The sequence below is a fragment of the Staurois parvus genome, unplaced genomic scaffold (assembly GCF_062004578.1).
Source record: "Staurois parvus isolate SC_StPar_1 unplaced genomic scaffold, SC_StPar_1.0 ptg000564l, whole genome shotgun sequence".
Taxonomy (NCBI): domain Eukaryota; kingdom Metazoa; phylum Chordata; class Amphibia; order Anura; family Ranidae; genus Staurois; species Staurois parvus.
The window spans coordinates 6,041,696-6,061,120 of NW_028318360.1; positions in this window are offsets into that span (position 1 = coordinate 6,041,696).

Genomic DNA, 19,425 nt, shown 5'->3' on the forward strand with positions numbered 1-19,425 from the left:
TACTACACAAACATTAGATGTTGCCATGGTTTAATTGCACATAACATGTAAACATTCACATTGCAGGGAGGAAAAAGTATGTCAACCTCTGGACTTAATAACTGGTTGACCCTCCTTTGGCAGCAATAACCTCAACCAAACATTTCCTGTAATTGCAGATCAGACCTGCACAACGATCTGGAGTAATTTTGGACCACTCCTCTTCACAAAACTGTTTAAGTGTAGCAATATTCTTGGGATGTCTGGTGTGAATCGCTCTCTTAAGGTCATGCCACAGCATTTCAATCGGGTTGAGGTCAGGACTCTGACTGGGCCACTCCAGAAGGCGTATTCTGTGCTGTTGCAGTCATTGTTTTGTTAAATTACTTGTATGCTTTGGGTCATTGTCCTGTTGCATCACCCATCCTCTGCGGAGCTTCAGTTGACAGACAGATGGTTGTACGTTTTCCTGCAAAATGTCTTGATAAACTCTGGAATTCATTTTCCCATCAATGACAACAATCCGTCCAGGCCCTGAGGCAGCAAAGCAGCCCCAAACCATGATGCTCCCTCCGCCATGTTTTACAGTGGGGATGAGGTTTTGATGTTGGTGTGCTGTGCCTTTTTTTCTCCACACATAGTGTTGTGTGTTCTTCCCAAACAACTCAATCTTGGTTTCATCTGTCCACAGTATATTTTGCCAGTAGTGCTGTGGAACATCCAGGTGCTCTTTTGCAAACTTCAAACATGCTGCAATATTCTTTTTGGACAGCAATGGCTTCCTCCGTGGTGTCCTCCCATGTACTCCATTCTTGTTTAATGTTTTCCTTATTGTAGATGTATCAACAAAAATGTTAGCATGTGCCAGAGATTTCTGTAGGTCTTTAGCTGACACTCTGGGATTATTCTTTACCTCATGCAGCATTCTGCGCTGTGCTCTTGCAGTCATTTTTACAGGACGACCACGCCTAGGGAGAGTAGCAACAGTGCTAAACTTTCTCCATTTGTAGACAGTCCGTCTTACCGTGGACACATGAACATCAAGGGTTTTGGAGATACTTTTGTAACCCTTTCCAGCTTCATGCAAGTCAACAATTCTTGATCGTAGGTCTTCTGAGAGCTCTTTTCTGCGAGGCATGGTTCACATCAGACAGTGCGTCTTGAAACCAGTAAACCCAAAACAGGTGTGTGTTTTTTAAGGGCAGGACAGCTGTCAGCAACACATCCAATATCATCACACTGATTGGAGTCAAGGTTGGCTCACTCCTGGCTCCAATTAGCTCTGGGAGAAGTCATTAAGCTAGGGCCTCACATACTTTTTCTTCCCTGCACTGTGAATGTTTGTGCAATTAAACCATGGCAACATCTAATGTTTGTGTAGTATTATGTTCAGCAGACTGTGTTCTTCTATTGTTGTGACTTAGATGACGTTCAGAGCACATTTTATGCCCAGTTCATGCAAAACTCCACGTAATCCCAAGGGGTTCACATACTTTTTCTTGCAACTGTAATGGGTGGAGATAAGACCACTTTATATGCCAGCTGTTGGTGGAGCCTAGACACTTGGGGTATGAGAGCAGGACACCCCATGATCAGCAAATATGTAGTGCTGAAATGGAGCTGACCTAAAGAATGCTCTGCAGGGCTGAACTGTCAGGGTGGTAAGGGAGGAAACCTGGGAGCAGACAGAGAAACCTTAACCCCCCCCCCTTTACTCTCCCCCAGCAGGTCCTCTGGCTTGGTTTAGAGGGGCCCCTGGGCCTACAGAAGAACCCCCTGTATGTGAGTAAGGTTTACCCTGTGAGCAATACCTATGCTAAGAAACTATATCATCTGGGGAAGATGGCTACTATTACTTTGTGAGACTATGAAGAGTTCTGCACTTGATGACCACTGTATGGAGAGTTATGATAATGAGGAAAGTGTTCTGGATTGTGAACTTCAATCACTGAGTCATGCTCTACTGTTGTATGGGAACTATCTATAACATTAAGAGATGTACTAGATAGAAGTAATGCAGTAAAACGGGTAAAATGCATTTTTATTGGACATTTTGTCATTCTGGGTAACAGGCCTTGGGCCAGGAATGGGTGTATGGTGTAGGTGTCACATTATGGTGGAATATCTCCAAGAACAGTTAGATGACCATCCCATCCAAGAAGAAGTGGGGTGGGTCCAGCGGCAGCTTCACGCAAATTGCCGACTTATAAGAGGGGCCCTTACATAAAGCTTCTCCTTTTACTTTCACAGACTGAGGAGGGTCCAAGATGACCTGAGTTCAGAGGAAGCATGCTGAATGATGCTGGCCATCAGACTGAGGATGACTAGTGGCATAATGGCAGAAAAAAACTACTACTACTACTACTTCTTGACATGTACAGTAGTAAGTGACCAACTGGGTTTTGTCTGAAGGCTACCAATGTGAGTACTGCAAAGGAAATCTCTGGATTAAATGTTAAAAAATAATTACAGGTATAGATATTTTCATATAGTTACATTGGTCCACCTTGGCCCAATGTAACTATGTACATGTGGGAACCCTCTATAAGCTGGAAATCACTGTAGTAGATACCCCTACTATAATGATCTGTACTAGCTTCTGGTTCCTGAGCCGATTGATTGCCCTGTAGCATTCTGAACACAGGAGATTGGTCGCTGGGCACGGGTGCTATTCAGAGAATACTTTGCATCTGAATTAATGCAAAGCATTCTGTGATTGGACGAAGTGGAGAGTGTGGCGTCATTGCCCTGTCTCTCCACCCTGACCAATCAGCAGCCAAGGCAGTAGGCCAGTCACTCTGTATGGGACCTAGAAACTAGTGAATATCACTCTAGTAGGAGTGCTTACTACAGTGATTTCCAACTTCTAAAACAGGAGTCTCCAAACTTTCCAAACAAAGGGCCAGTTTACTGGCCTTCAGACTTTAGGGGGACTAGACTGTGGCGATTGGGAGTAGAGAATGTCCTGGCATTAATGGGTTTAAATAATGCATATTTGGTATTAGGAGGAGGAATAGCACCTCATTGTTGGTGTCAGTAGGAGAAATAGTGTTCCAGTGTTGGTGTCAGTGGGAGAAATAGTGCCCCATGGTTGGTGTCAGTGGCAGGAATAGTGCCCCATTGTTGGTGTCAGTAGGAGAAATAGTGCTCCAGTGTTGGTGTCAGTGGGAGAAATAGTGCCCCATGGTTGGTGTCAGTGGCAGGAATAGTGCCCCATTGTTGGTGTCAGTAGGAGGAATAGTGCCCCCTTTTTGATGTCAGTGGGAGGAATAGTGCCCCATGGTTGGTGTCAGTGGGAGGAGTAGTGGCCCATTGATGGTGCAGTGGGAGTAATAGTGTCTGTTGTTGATGTCAGCAGCAAGATATATGCCCCATTGTTGAGGTCAGTGGGAGTAAAAAGTGTCTTGTATCAGTGGGAGGATACAGCCAAGCAAAGGGCCATAGTTTGGAGACTACTGTTCTAGAAGTATCCCACAGATATGGTATATACATAGTTACATTGGTCCAAGCTGGACTAAAGAAACTATGCTAAAATATCTAAACTTGGAGTTCTTCTTTAACATTATTCCAGAGACTTCCCTCCATACCTGAAATTCTTCTTTAATTTAGCAGGAGAAGCTGTATTATTTAATCTATTAACTGACAATACATTTTCATCTTGTTATTTTTAGCTGGTATTGCCTGTAATGTTCTTTAAAGCAAGCCCTTTGTTTCTGAAGCTACTGCACATGATATGCTGCTGTGATTGTCTCATTTCGGCTGTAAGAAGGTGGGAGGACAGGTAGCACAGTGACTGGAGAAGAGAGCAACTTCCACTAGCTTTATAGGTGACTTAAAGATTTGGTACACCTGTGCCACCACTATCTGAGGTGCCTGTGTCCTCCTTATAAGAGGTAGGTGGAGAGGTATGAAGTGGGTCACTGTGGGTATTGGAGCAATAGAAAGAAGCATTGAGGGAGTGAAAAAAGAGAAGAGTGATTCTGGAGGGAGAAGAGAGAGAAGGAGCAAGAGAACGCGAGATTGGTGGTATTGCATTAAGAAAGTGAACCTGGATTTATTGAGCATAAAAGAGTGAGTTTATTGGTATCTGGGGTAAAGAAGGGTGAGATTTGGGGGTACTGAAGCAATAGGAGGGTGAGCTTAGAAGCATTGCTTCAACAGGTGGATAACTATGGACAGGGGCGGACTGACAACTCATGGGGCCCCCAGGCAATAGGGGATCATGGGACCCCGTGTCCTTGCCCAAACTCAAAAAAGCCTAGGAAGAAGGTACCAGGGGCATCTCATGGGGTCCCCTACTGACCCCAGGCCCTCGGTCAGTGCCCGAGTTTCCAAATGGTCAGTCCCCTGACTATGGAGGTATTGTTAAAAGAGAAGAGTACACACTAACAGAAAATTGTGCAAAAAATACCGCTTTCAAAGCGATCATACATTAATCTGATCATAAGTATCATAGCATTATTCGAAGGGACAAGCACGAAACATTTTCTTGTACGATACCAGATCGTATGATTTTCATTCAGTTTTGGTCAAAAAAATACAATAAAAATACATTTTTATTCTGTCCTACAAGAAATTTTGTAACATTAGCAACCTCTTCATTTTTGATATGAGACTGGCATGCAAAAAAAATGGACAATCATTCGGATGATATTCCTTGCAGGCCTCAAGAACGTTAATTAATTGAGGCCCTAAACTTTGATATAGATAATTTTAGCTAAACATCCTTCTATACTTTTTCAGCTGGGAATTGAGATTCTTTTGGTTGTGTTTATTAAAGATAACAGTTTAAAAACTACAGTATTATAAGGAACAAAATAATTTTCCCCAATTAAACTAATAATTTCTAAAATGACAAAGTTACATTAGTTTATTAAAATATATATCAGAACCCGTATTGTAATAGCCAATATAATGGAATTTGTTTCAACTAAAGTGAAACTAGCCAAACGTTTTTTTTAACTTTTGGATAGCACAGGAAAGAATTAGATCCACTGTTAAATTTTGACAGTTTTCTGAATCCCTATTCGGTAGATTTTCAGGTTGATTTACTAAAGGCAAAACGTGCATCCCTTTTGTGAAATTTCTCTTAGCTTAGTGACTTAGGGGAAACTCTGCTGACTTCCATCATCCAATCATGTCCAAGCAAAAACACTGTTTTTTAAATTTCCTGGCATGTGATTGAGCATTCATTGTAAAGTGAATTTTCACCAAATTTACTAAGCTATGTTAAGAGAAAATACCCTTTCAGAGTTTACAGCTTATTTTCCTTTAGTAACTCAACCCCATTTGTCTTACGTCATACTCCAGTTGTGTCATCAGAATAGAAAGTGAGGGCAAATCTCATCAGGACAACACTAACAGAGTGTTTCTTTAAAAATTATTCTTTCTTTATTATTTTCCAAGTTACAAACAATTTACTGTTCTACAATTACCCCTCCCCCCCAATCCCCTTCTCTTTGTGGTCCCCTTTTTTTTAAACCCACAAATTATCCCACACAAGCTGACTGATTCCTTATAAAATATAAAAGTTAGCATTCATAAACACATTAATGACCTCTCTCCCTTTATTTTTCCATTTCTCCTTTTCATATCTTATTTCCTTCTTCACCCTTTTCTTTTTCACTTCTTATCTTAAAGTGCTTTTCTGAATCCTAAATAAGGGCAGCTCCTTTGACTTTGTTACAAACTCATGCAAGGTATCCTCATATGTATGCATTATTTCTCCTATGTCACAAATATAGTCTACTTTCAAAATCCATTCCTTTATACTTTGAATTTTTTGTGATTTACAATACTTTAGAATCAACCTTTTGGCTGTATTCAATAGATATGGCACGAGGGACATCTTTTACTGGGCAGCTGACATTTCTTTTTTATGAAGGAACCTCCAGGAGTCCATCTATACTCTTTTTCCTGTTATTACTTGAATAATAATGGCAATTTCTCTCCAAAGCACCCATATTCTCTGGCAGTGCCATTAAATATGCCCAAAGGTTCCAGGTTCATCACAACTCCTCCAACACAGAGAAGACATCTGCCCCTGGAGCCTGGGAGCACTAACTGGAGTGGTGCACCGTCTTGCTAACACCTTAAAGCACAGCTCTGATTCCCTCAAATCAACTGAGGAAAAACTTGCCACCTTCAATATTGGAGCTCTCTGATGTTCATTCTCCAGCAACCCCAATTCTTGCTCCCTATTGCCTACATAAGGTGGTATTTTAGTTTTGGCTTCTAATAATATACTATATATTGGTGAGACATAGTGCCCCTTACCACCTGATGAACTGAACAACTTTTCCACTGGCATTGGGCTATCTACAGGACTTATTAGCTGGGGTAAGGACTTTACAAAGTGCTTAATTTGTGCTTATCTCCAAATATCTAAGGGTATCATACCCCATTTCCACCATAAATTGTGCAGTGAACATAAATTATTCCCCTTCATAACCTCCCTAACTGTAGTGAATCCTTCCTTTCCCATTAAATAATCATGTTTACCTGGTCAAAAATTGCTAGTGCCAATTAGTGAAATCAGCAGAGAACTATTTCCCCATTTAAGTTGTTTACAGTATGTAACTCATACCATATTCTCAGTGCATTTCTCATTAATGGACTAGTGATTCTATTTAACTCCTGATATCTTTGTGGAACCCATATCACCTTATCTAATGCCACCTGACTTTGTGAGAATTCTAGCTTCACCTAGCAATTATTAGAATTGTTATGTGCCCATTCCACCAGCCTTACTACCTCCTGATAGTGTTTTTTTAAATCAGGCAGTGCCAATCCACCTTCCTCATTAGCTTTTGCCAAGACTGTGTGAGTAATCTTAGAATCTCAATGCAGCCATATACATTTCAGGACAAATGATCTTAATATCTTAAAAAAAACACTTGTAAGACAATGTAGAGCATCTGGAATACATACAGAACCTTAGGTAGAATTCTCATTTTTACTTTATTTTTTCTGCCCATCTACAAGAGAGGCCTGTACCGTAAAAATCAGGTCCTTCTTCATGGGACTGAGCAGTGGAATATACTGTAATTTGCTTTATATATACTTTCTGTATACATACAACCCAACACAGCTTATAGAAGGCTTTCTCTTGAAGCTTTTCATCTTTATCTATCTTCATCTATGCTCATCTAGAGCACCGATGACTTATATACAGCAATGGAAACCCCATAAATTCCAAAACTAAAGAAAACTCTTTGTACAGACTTCCACTTCAAGGGGTTGCTGTTGGAAACTACAGTTTTAGAGTTACTGTAAATCCTAATTCCAGCCTCACTCCTCCCCCTAGAGACATCCCCCCTCCACATGTATTTTTAAAATCTTTTTTATACTTTCCTTCTTTCAGAAGCTTACTGGTCGCCACTTGAGACTCAAGGTCCTATTACTCTCTCCTTCTTCTTTGTCACTGGGTGGTCCTCTACGATGCAGAGAGACACATTTACTGTTCATCATTGCAATGTGAGTACAGGATGACTATCCACAGGAAGAGGTTCTGTGACACTGGGAACCAGTTGAGTTTGCAGGTGACAACACTAGAGAGGAGGTGATTTTTTCAAACTGAGTTGAATTTTTTAAATTTATAATTGCTAAGCTGATTAAAAAAAAAATTCAAATTGGATTTGGGTTTTGAAATATCCAAAAAACAATCAGAATGACCACTGCTATTAATAAAAGATTAGCGTACCTTTGAACAGGCCATAAAAGTCATTACCAACATTTGTTCTTTGAGTTTTTCATACATTTTAAATCTTGGTGTGTCATTTCCAGATGGTTTTTATTTTTCTATTTTCAGACAGCACATTTTTTACACATATTAGTCGCAGATGTTGATTCCAATATTCTATGCATAAGCCTATAATGGTTAAAACATGTCTTGTTATATAAATGTTTAATTAGTTTGATAAGGATGAGGGTTATCACAAGTCTGACTTTGATCAAGCACAGTTTAAGAAACATACTACTACTAACATTGTAAATACTAACAGCAACTTTGGACAAGAAGGGGGGAAACACATTAGTATAAGATACAAAAAGGGTGCAAGAATTGGGGATCTTCCCAGTGGTAAAAAAAATGTTATTGATGCTCAGAAGTGTTTTCTGAGGTTCAGCAGTCAGATCTCACTAATAAGAGATTAGCACACTCTGTTACAATTTGCCAGATAGAAAGACTTTTAACCTGCACTGTCTGACTGCAAGGGTGCTGGTTCTCATTTGTAAAATGTTGGAGAAAAGAATTCCAGTATATGTTGGCCCGCACATGTTTATGATATTGAGGTGTCATTAATTCCAAGAACCTCTGTCACTTTCTATTCTATCACACAACATAGCAAAATAATTAAAATGATCCAGAGTTTGAACTCCTACAGTGGGGATCGAAAGTTTGGGCACCCCAGCTAAAAATTTGTATTAATGTGCATAAAGAAGCCAAGGAAAGATGGAAAAATCTCCAAAAGGCATCAAATTACAGATTAGACATTCTTATAATATGTCAACAAAAGTTAGATTTTATTTCCATCATTTACACTTTCAAAATAACAGAAAACCAAAAAATGGCGTCTGCAAAAGTTTGGGCACCCTGCAGAATTTATGGCATGTATATTGGCTGGCTACAAAAAGCGTTTACAAGCTGTGATACTTGCCAAAGGGGGCAGTACAAGATATTAACTCTGCAGGGTGCCCAAACCTTTGCAGACGCCATTTTTTTGTTTTCTGTTATTTTGAAAGTTTAAATGATGGAAATAAGATCTAACTTTTGTTGACATATTATAAGAATGTCTAATCTGTAATTTGATGCCTTTTGGAGATTTTTCCATCTTTCCTTGGCTTCTTTATGTACATTAATACAAATTTTTAGCTGGGGTGCCCAAACTTTCATTCCCCACTGTATGCTTCTGACCCGTGTGTAGTAACAAATGCTCTTGGTTCCATCTTAGTTTTAACACGAACACATCAAGATAGAAATAGTAGAGCTGCCATTGCTGACTTGCCTATAAATGTGCATGTTCCAGGACCGTCATCCTGAGCCTTCCTATATGGTGGGTCACTGACATTGAACAGGCATGTGTATATTAGGTGTCCCAACACCCTACATACATACAGTATTCATAGTCACATAGTAAGTCAGGTTGAAAAAAAGTCCATCTAGCTCAACCTTTAGAAAATTGAAATAAATAGAAACCAGAACTCCGTATACAGAACCTGTACCCACAGTTCATCCAGAGGAATGTGAAAAAAATGGCTGTAAAGCATAACCCAATTTGCTCCAGCAGAGAAACAAATCTTTCCTGATCCCCTGAAAGCAATTGGATAATCCTTGGTCAACAATCTCTGGTGTTGTTGATATTGGTGAGGTAGGATGTGTTTTTTCTGTTATACAGATGAGAAGGGAATTGGGAGTCTCAGCTTGTAACTCCTAGCAATCATCATAACCTTATACTGACAATTCACCTACATTCCCCACAATCTCAGCCCCCATAATTATTTTAAACTTCCTGGTATGGTGAGAATGGGCACCCTTAGGGCTGCTGATTAGGCAGTGCAGCCAGCCCTCCTGTACTGGGCCCCAACAGTTCAAATGTGGGGCCTGGGCACCTGCCTAGTGGGGGGGCTGCCTGCACTGCCTTAATGCTGATGCTTATGACTCTTGTTCTCTTGACTCGGTTCTATTATCTGCACCTGCTGTCAGGCCCCCATATGTGCACGTCCTTTCCCGCATCGCTGACGGCTTCCCTCCTCTCCCACCGGCAACTGCTGTGAGGCACACAGGGATGATGTTTCAGGATGGAGAGTGGGAGGCTATTAAATGTCATGTTTTCTGACCCCTTCCTTTCCTGATTGAACACAGTAAACGAATTGTACCAATCACTCATGTGTCCATTCATCACTGAAGCATAGTAAACTATGCTTCAGTTTGTGAATGAACAGAAAGCTTTAGAGTGCTTTCTATTCATTCATCTGTGAAACTGAGGCTGCAGAGAAAAGGACTTGATTAATCTATGTCTTCAGTCCCTTTCTATATCTCAAATGCGATACCCCTGATATTTCAACAGAGCCCCCCCAACAGGGCAGTTAAAAAGTGTAAAATAAACAGATAAATAAATGAATTAATTAAACAGAAATGTAAAAAATAAATAACATTCTAAAAAATAATAATACAAAATTAAGGACTTGTTCACATGTGCTTTGGTCTCTGAAGAGCAGTCAGCATTTGTATCTCTCTTCAGTGGGCATTTGACAGGAAGTGTGGGTAGCATATTGCCTTTCTGAAAGCTCACCAAAACTGCGGGACATAATAGAAGTCTATAGAATAATTCAGCTATCCTGCATGAACACCGCAGGCACACTGCGCTGCACCCGTGCTGCAGGAGAAGTGCACCGGATCAGTGTGAAAAAAGTTTTACTTGTAACGCAAAGGAAGGTGTGCGTAACCATTAGGCAGGAAAGCAACCTCCAATCATGCCAACATATCAACTGACGGCGACATACGTGTACGTTGCTGGCCTCTTTTGGCTACATGGCACATGCGTGCCCCCTCCCAATGATTCCCATTGTGATTAGACACAGCAGGATTTTGTCAATGATGAATTGGCAATCACAGCCAAGAGCCCTGTGTTGACAAACAACATGGGGCACTGTACAGAAAGAACAATCTTTGCGTCTTCTCCCTGCAAAGCAGGGATAAGGAACAAAGAGATTTTTAGTAAAAAACATTATGCATTATACAAACTAACACTTGTTAGGCACACACTTAACCCCCTCCCAGCCAGCGTCATTAGTACATTGACAGTTGTATAGAATTATCACTGATCACTATATTAGTGTCACTGGTGTTGTCAATGTCAGTTAGTCAGTTCCCACCCAGTGTCAGTTAGTGTCAGATTGCCCACCGCACTATCACAGTACCATTATAAGTTGCTGACCACCACCATTAGTAGTATAAAAGAAAAAAATCCAGTATATATACCATCCTTTGTAGATGCTGTAACTTTCATGCAAACCTATCAATATGCACTTAATGGGATTTTTTTTAACAAAGGCTTGTTGCAGAATGCATTTTAGCCTTAATTTATAAAGAAATTACACTTTTTTTACTGGATATGTTCTATAGCAGAAAGTAAAAAACATTGTTTTTTAAAAATGTTCATTTTTTTTGTTTATATAATAAAAAATAAAAAACACAGTGGCATTCAAATACCCCCAAAATAAAGCTTTACTTGTGTGAAAAAAAATTATATAAATTTATTATGGGTACAGTGTTCCATGACTGCAAATTAACCAGTTAAATTAGCACAGTGCTGAATAGCAAAACATACTCTGGTCATGATGGGGGTAAAACCTTCCAGAGTTCAAGTGGTTAAATGGCTTTTCATTGTCCATTATTTTGTTCTGGCTCACATAACTCTATCATAACCATGCTTGCAACCTTTGGGATGTGGTCACTTTTTAAAAAAAAAAATACAAACATTTTATACTTACCTGCTCTGTGTAGTGGTTTTACACAGAGCAGCCCCGATCCCCCTCTTTCCCACTGGTGCTCCTGGCTCCTCCTGTCTCCTGCTGCCTTTGAGTAACCTTCCCCCAACCAGCTGCTTGCTAGGGGGGTACTCATGCGGGATTGTTTCCAAGCTGCACTCCATGCATCTATTACCCCGCCCCCTGCTCCCTTGTCATTGGATTTGATTGACAGCAGCAAAAGCTAATGGCTCCTGTTTCTCTTACTAAATCCAATGAGGATGAAAAGAGAGAGAGAGAGAGAGAGAGAGAGAGAGAGAGCAACGCTGCTGTACAAAGCTGGACTCAAGATCAGGCTCAGGTGAATATGTAGGGGGGGACGGGGAGCTGCACCTAAAAAAAACTTCAGCCTTTACAGCAACTTTAAAGATTTTTTAGCTTTTTTGCATAGTTTAATTGTTCTAGCTTGGACCAATGTAAGTATGCATGTGCCTTACCTATGGGATCCATGTGGAAGCTGGAAATCACTGTAGTGGCAGCACTAGCTTCTGAGCTCCATAAATAAAAAATTGCTCAGCTGGATAGTGAATACAATAGGTGACTCGTTCAGCACAGATGTCATTCAGATAACACTTAATTTTTTCTCAATTAATGTAACGCACTCACCAACTGGATGATGGTGGTGTGGTGATGTTACAATCTTCACCTAATACAATTATAGAATGTAAGGCAGTTTGTGGATGGTTCACTTGCCAATCAACATCCTGGGATAACTAAGCACAGGACAATGCAGCAGTGCCTACTACAGTGATTTCCAGTTCCCACCAGGATTGGTTATGTATGACCCATGCATATTTACATTGGTCCAAGCTGGACCAATGTACCCATTCAAAAAAAGCCATATGTAAACTTCAGCTTTAACACCAGTGATTCTTAGAACATGGTCTGTAGTTCAGTTATATCACACACATACAATGGTGGCATTAAGAAAATAAAAGAGAAATATATTCATGAAGAACAATAATATATAAAAAACTGAAGAGACAAAAAGAAACAGCTTGGCAGACAGTGAGCGAAAGTAGCTGAACAGAATAAAAATTGGCAAACAGTGGTGAGTGAAAGACTGTGCTGTCTAGTTTTAAAAAATGTTAGTACTTGCCATGAAATAAAATTCAGTGTTAGTTAATTAGTTACATTCAGTAGTGTATTAATAGACGATGATGTGGATGTAGCCTTAAGTGGTCCATCGCACTTTTGCCTTAGGCTGCTCATAGATGGGTAATTTTTTTTTCCCTATCAGCCAGTGGGCTGATTGAAAAAAATAAAAAAAGAATGGATTCCCTCATCCTCACAAGCAAGGTGCATGGAAGAATTCTCCCTCCTGGGATATTGCATTCTGACAGAGGGGTCTTCTGAATGAAAATTTTGCAACATTCCCATTTGACATAAGTCAGCTGTTAGACTGACTTCTGTCAAGTGGAACGGCCATAGATGGATCCAAATTCAGCCTTTCCCTGCTGAACTGGTCAAATTCAAATCATCTATGACCAGCTTTAGCTGAAAGTGACCATAGACCAAGAAACTTTAAAGTCTACTATCTTGAGTAACTTCAGGGTACTTCACAGCAAAGTCTCTGCTGCTGCTTTTAAAATTCACAGGGCTACTTCAGTTTGGACAGGAAATGACTGGACAAATGCCCAGTGATAGAAACCTAAGAAGGGTTCTAATTCTTTACTGCTTTACTAAAAAAAAAGACAATCTTGTCCCAGAGACAGTGACAGAAATGAGACTCTACTCAGAAGGGAGATCCAATGAAAGAGATATCAAACCATTCTGCACTTTTGCCTGTAGACAGGCTTAAATCTCCAACTAGGAAGCACCAAAGGGCTCAGTATTAGAGATTACTAAACAACTGTTACCTTTTGCCGTTTGTAAACCCAAAAAGTGAAGTAAGGTAAATAGCTCTTCTTTTAAACTAATTAATACACTAGTGCAGTGGTCTCCAAACTGCGGCCAGGGGGCCAGAAGCGGCCCTTTGCTTGCTTGCTATTCCTCCAACTGACACCAATAATTGTCTATTCAGACAATCAGCCATGTGATGGTGCATAGGAGGCTTGCTGGTTAGTGGCCTAGTCCCCCCAGTCCATATTGATAATAATGATAGATAATAATCTATACTTTTTTCTAATTGTTGAGAGATCTAACTCCCTCATTTTGTTCCCATACCTCCAAGCAATATAAAGTCCCCTGGTTCAGAACCCCTGCATAAGTGGCACAAGAACATTCCATTATCAACTAGGCTTCTTGCAACCTGATCAACATTATTGCATCCAACAAAGTATTTAACTTGGATGGCATTTCATTGTCCATTATCTTTTTCTGGCCCAGTTAGTTCTATTATAGCCATGCTTGCAGCCTAAGGGACATGAAACTCACTCCACATTCTTCCTACAAATGGTATATCAATGAGTTAAAGAAATTGTTTAAAGCTGAAGTATAGGTATGGTTTCTTTTGCACAATCACAATGGTCCAGCATGGACCAATGTAAGTACATATGTGCCATGCCATACATGTGGGATCCCTGTGGAAACTGGTAATCACTATGGTAGGCACTGCTACTACAGTGATTGCCATTCCTCCATTTGCAGCTCGTAGAAGCCAATACCCCTCCAAAAAAGGTCAGCCATTTTTCCCTGTGGAGGGGAGAAGGGTGCATTTCTGCATCACATGTGTTTTGTGACAAAGCATCAGTCAAAGGTCAATGTCAATGGATCCCAATGGTGCACCAGTGCAGACGAGCTTGGGAAAATCTATTCCTGGCAATCTTCTGAGTCATCTGTCAGTATAAGGCTCATGTGAGGCCCAAAATTTGAAAATGATCTAACCATCACATGTAAGCTAGGGAAACAATTCTTTAGAAGATCTGGAGAGAATAAAGGCGTGATGTGAAAGTATTTTTGACAACATGATATTCCAATTAAAAGCACAATATGTATAGCAAATGTTTTATATAGTTGTCTCCAGCGGCTGCTGTACAGTCACCCAGGTGTGTGAATTATGAAAAGAGCAGCACAGTATCCCATTACTGTTCAAACCGCATGCAGCATTTCTGAACGTTTAGCTTGAAAAGATCAGGAAAGACAGATCATGTGAAAGTTGATCTCTAAGAATTGCTCTTGGGGGTGAAGAGTTTAATGTAAAAATCAGAACATTTTTTGAAAAGATCCGAAGTTTTGTCAGTTGTTAATTGTTAGGAATTAATTGACAAAATTACTAGAGCACAGCAACGTTTTCAAAGAGAATGACCCAGAACCAATTAGAATTTTGTAACAATTGACCATTCACCACAAAACAGTTATCATGAGCTTTGGCCCCTGAAGTGTGTGTTGGAGGTGGGGAGGTGAGGAGGGGGGGCCGATGAATGGAAAAAGATTAAAGAAGATACAAAGAAGTGATATTTAGTACAAAAAAGAAATCTGGTTATAGGTTTGCAAATTCCAGTTGGAAATCAGAAGCAGAAACGGATGAGAGTTCAATATTTGCAGCTTAGTATAGTCTGTGGAGCTTAAGTAGTGTACAATATAGGTTACTATGTTGAAAAAACAGGTCAGTCAATGGGACATTCTTTGTCAAATTGCTGTTGACAGCCCAAACAAGAGATTGAAGACGACCACAAAAAGGTTCTTTCATCTAAAGACAACACAGCTTATAATTGGTCATTCTACAATCCTTCGTTCTCAGCATTAAAAAAAAAAACCCTTTTCTTCTGCAGTTATTTCAGCGTAAGTGGTGCATTTTGTTCTTGGAGCCCAGAGACATATCTTTAGTATTGGCCTCACATATCCAATTATGAGGATCTTTAATGAAACAATGAATGAAGATACTGGAACTTTATCAACACCTTTCAGAGTGTGCAGACAACATGCCCAGCCAACAAAGTCTGACGCCTGTAATGGCATCTTAATTAATTGTAAATGTCATGAGTCTGACTTATGGTAACCAGTTGTTGCTGAAAAATCAGACTATAATTTGGGTCACATGTCTTTTACTTACAGTTCTTTGTATAGAAAGAAAAATATCTTTTAATAAAGGTTAAAGCCCAACCCTGGGCAGATAAAAATTATCAGTTGAAGAGGGGATGCACCTGTACTGCAAGGGTTAATAGCCTATTTTGTCCAGGGTAAAGGAGAAACAGTTTTACTTACCTGACTCTCCTCTATTCCGGCATAAAGTACTTCCCCATGATCCAGTGGTGGACTGTCTCATGCAGTACTTGAGTAAGGCCTATGAACCCTGCTCTGGTCTTGATGACATCAAGACCCTTGACCACTAGAGCGTGGGGATGCAGAAGCTGTGAGGACCAGTCCAGCTGCAGGGAGGAGTGGAGGATTGGGTGAGTATACCTCCTTTTATTGTTCCCTTAGACATAAATGAACAATCCTTGCAGAGTGGGCAAAGTCACACCACAAATGATCATTTTTTATCTGCCCGGAGTTGGGCTTCTAAAGAAGCCTGAAGGATAGTCATGATCCTATTTATTATAGATGAAAAGAGGAAAATAGATAATGCAGTAGCTCATAGCAACCATGGGCCACCATGAAAAAAATCATCAAATAGGTGCTGGGACTTTGATATGAGGCTATCCTCCAGTGGGTACCCCAGCAGGTTAGCAGAAAAAAAACACACACTAATGGAAAGAATGCCAGACCAAATGATAAAATAATCCAAATTAATTTATTGGTATTGTGCTAAAAGACAGCCAATGTGTTGAGGGGGGGGGGGTGTCAAAGGAACTTCCCCTTCATTAGGGTTTTAGTTAAATATTAGAACTTCGAATGGACTCAAAGTAATGCTTTCCTATGTGAATCTGTAATGGGATTAGAAGAGTTACTGGCCAGCAGTATCTACATGAGTTCTTCTTATCTTGATTGTTCATGCAGATAATAACGGTCCTACAGAATTAACGGAGAACTCCAAATACTGGGCTGCTTCCGTATGTACCTAATGACTTATTTCTCAAAGTTGACAATTGACCAAACTTCTTCTGCTTGCCCACCTTGCCTCCCCTCCTATAAACAATGAGTCTGTCAATCATTCTTATGTACCTTCTAAAACAATGTATTATTTAACTAGTGTGTCTCTGCATCTTTAAGAAGATATTGGTTACTTTCAGGCAACTCCCATCCTGTATGCCCCTGGATGGCAGCACTGTTAGATTAGAGTTAGGAACCACACTGTACAGAGGGGTCTTGAGAAGCCATTGTAGCCTTCACACTGTATATACCCAAAGCTTCGATCCTCAAGAAAATGGCACTCCCCCACATCCAGCGGTGGACTCATTCTGACATCTTCACATCCAGATCCGAGATCCGTTCTATGGGCTTGTTGATTTCAGAAGCAGTCTACAGCACAAGGCCACTAGACCACGGGGGGGGAGGCGGGGGTGGGTTTAGGAGCTGCAGGGACCGGTCCTGTGCTGGGAGGATCGGAGGATTAGATGAGTATATCATGGCTTTCCAATCCCTTAGACAAAAATGAGCCATTAACACATGTAGTGAGGGCACAGCCCAGCTGCATGGGAAAAATAATTTGCCCGGAGTTCACCTTTAAGTTTGTTAAGTATGTTGAGTTCTGTTCACTCTGTAACAGAGATGGACTGACCATTTGGAAAGTTGGGCACTGCCTAAGGGCCTGGGTCAGTAGGGAACCCCATGAGATGCCCCTAGTATCTTTTTCATAGGCTTTTTTGAGTTTGGGCAAGGACACAGGGGCCCCATGATCCCCTGAGCCCTGCTCTGTAATTAACACAACATAGCACAAAACACCAGATATATACAATTCCTAAGAAACAATGACTATGTCTGCATTTATGATATCATAAACGAAGACTTAATTTTCAATTGTGGAACATCCTACATAATTAAACATTTCTAACAAACTCACATATGCAACCATATATATTTTAAGAAAGCATATCAGAATTATGTTGTTTCTGTACACATGCAATAAGAGTTTTGTTTCCATGAATTCATTCTATTTTTTCACTCCTGAGAACAGGGTGGTCGCTGGGATTAGTTTAATTAGCAAAAGAATCCCTCACACTTCACTACCAACCATAATCTAGAAACTTGTCATTGCAAGTATTGACCATTGTTGGTGAAGACTTGACCAAACCTATATATTTTATCAAAGTCACTGGAGCAAAGAGGGGTCCCATGGACTTAAAGGGCAACTATGAACATTTTGTTCAAGTTTTAAAGCAACTGTATTTTAAAAAGTTTGAAAGTTTTTAAAAACAAATCTTGTAAAGAACTCTCTCAGCACACTAAAGGCTCATATCCTGTGAATATACAAAAGTCCATATTAATCCATAATATCCAGCACTGTATAACTGCTTAGGTGGCAGTAAGCCACCTGCCACTGGGAGTAAGCCACTGGGAGCAAGCCAACTCCATAGGGATAATGTATAGGAACAAAAAGAGAGAGGCGCCTTCTAAGTGCAGTATTACACAATTTAATAAGCCACCATATACATAAACACTCACAATGGTGAAGTAATAAAAAGGCCATCAATAAAGGGTGATCTCTAGGTATGCCACCTTCATCCACATCCTGCAGAAGTCTATCTGATTGCCACAGGGACCACCGTGGATAGTAGAAAGGTCCCAGAATGCTGTGGATGGTAAAAAGGTCCCAGAACACCACCGCCGGCACCAGAAGTATCTGTGACCAGCGTGCACCACAAGAGCTGGGTGAATGTAATGGCAACCAAGGAGAAGAAAGGGGAAGTCATCTCCAGGTCTGTAGAAGGAGCAGTTAGCTCCGAGTGCGTAGCCTTCCTTCTCCTTGGTTGCCAACCTCTCCCCTTGGTGATGTTACATTCGCCCGGCACTTGGGGTTCAAACTGGTCACATATACTTCCTGTTCCGGCAGCAGCATTCTGAGACCTTTCTACCATCCACAGCGTTCTGGGACCTTTCTACCATCCACTGTGGCCCCTATGGCAGTCAGACAGACTTCTGCAGGATGTGGATGATGGCGGCATACCTAGAGATCATCCTTTATCGTTGGTCTTTTTATTACTTCACCATTGTGAGTGTTTATGTATATAGTGGCTTATTAAATTGTGTAATACTGCACTTAGAAGGTGCCTCTCTCTTTTTTTCCTATTTACAAACAAATCTACATACTATGGTGGAATAAATTGAAAGACAATTCATATCAGGCCGTTTCACAAATCAATCAATCAATCAAATTCAAGTTTGTTTCATAGCAATAATGAAGCACCTGCTGTCACCTGATGACTTGGCTGAAAGCACTGCTGACTTAAAAACTTTTGGCACACGGAAATACAATATGCAATCTCCAAAAGACACATCCATAAAGTATTTCTGAAGTTCAAGAGGTTTCTTTAGGATCAAGGAGGATATGATGGATGCTTGATGGGTTTCAAATGGTAGCACAATTGTGTCAAGGCATCCATTCAGTTACTCAAAATTGGATATACTGCATTATCTTATCTTCCTACCTTTTGGAAATTGCGCAAGTTTTCATCATTTCGATTTATAAAATTAGCAGCTTGATTTGGTCTATGTGGCACGGGCAACATCAACACTTTTTGGTCAAACTTTCAACAGACCCATGAAAGAATGAATACATTTTCTTCCTTCTTTCATATACAATGTTTTTTACCAAGTAATTAAAAATAGTTTTTTTCTCCCTCATAGAAACCTTGGTACTATCCAGATGAAGTTTGATCAATCAAGTTGAACTTATGAGGATGAATTTGGTTTCCCAGTAATACTTTAGAGAATGCTTCAGTAGTTTTGTGAGATCTCACCCTAAGAGAAATTCCGCTTAACAAATGAGTTTTCATGTAATTCTGCTTAGGGCAGGGTTTATTCAAACTTACTCTGAAAGCAAGTATCATGTTACATGGGAAAGGTCATCATTACCATGACAGTCACATCATTGGA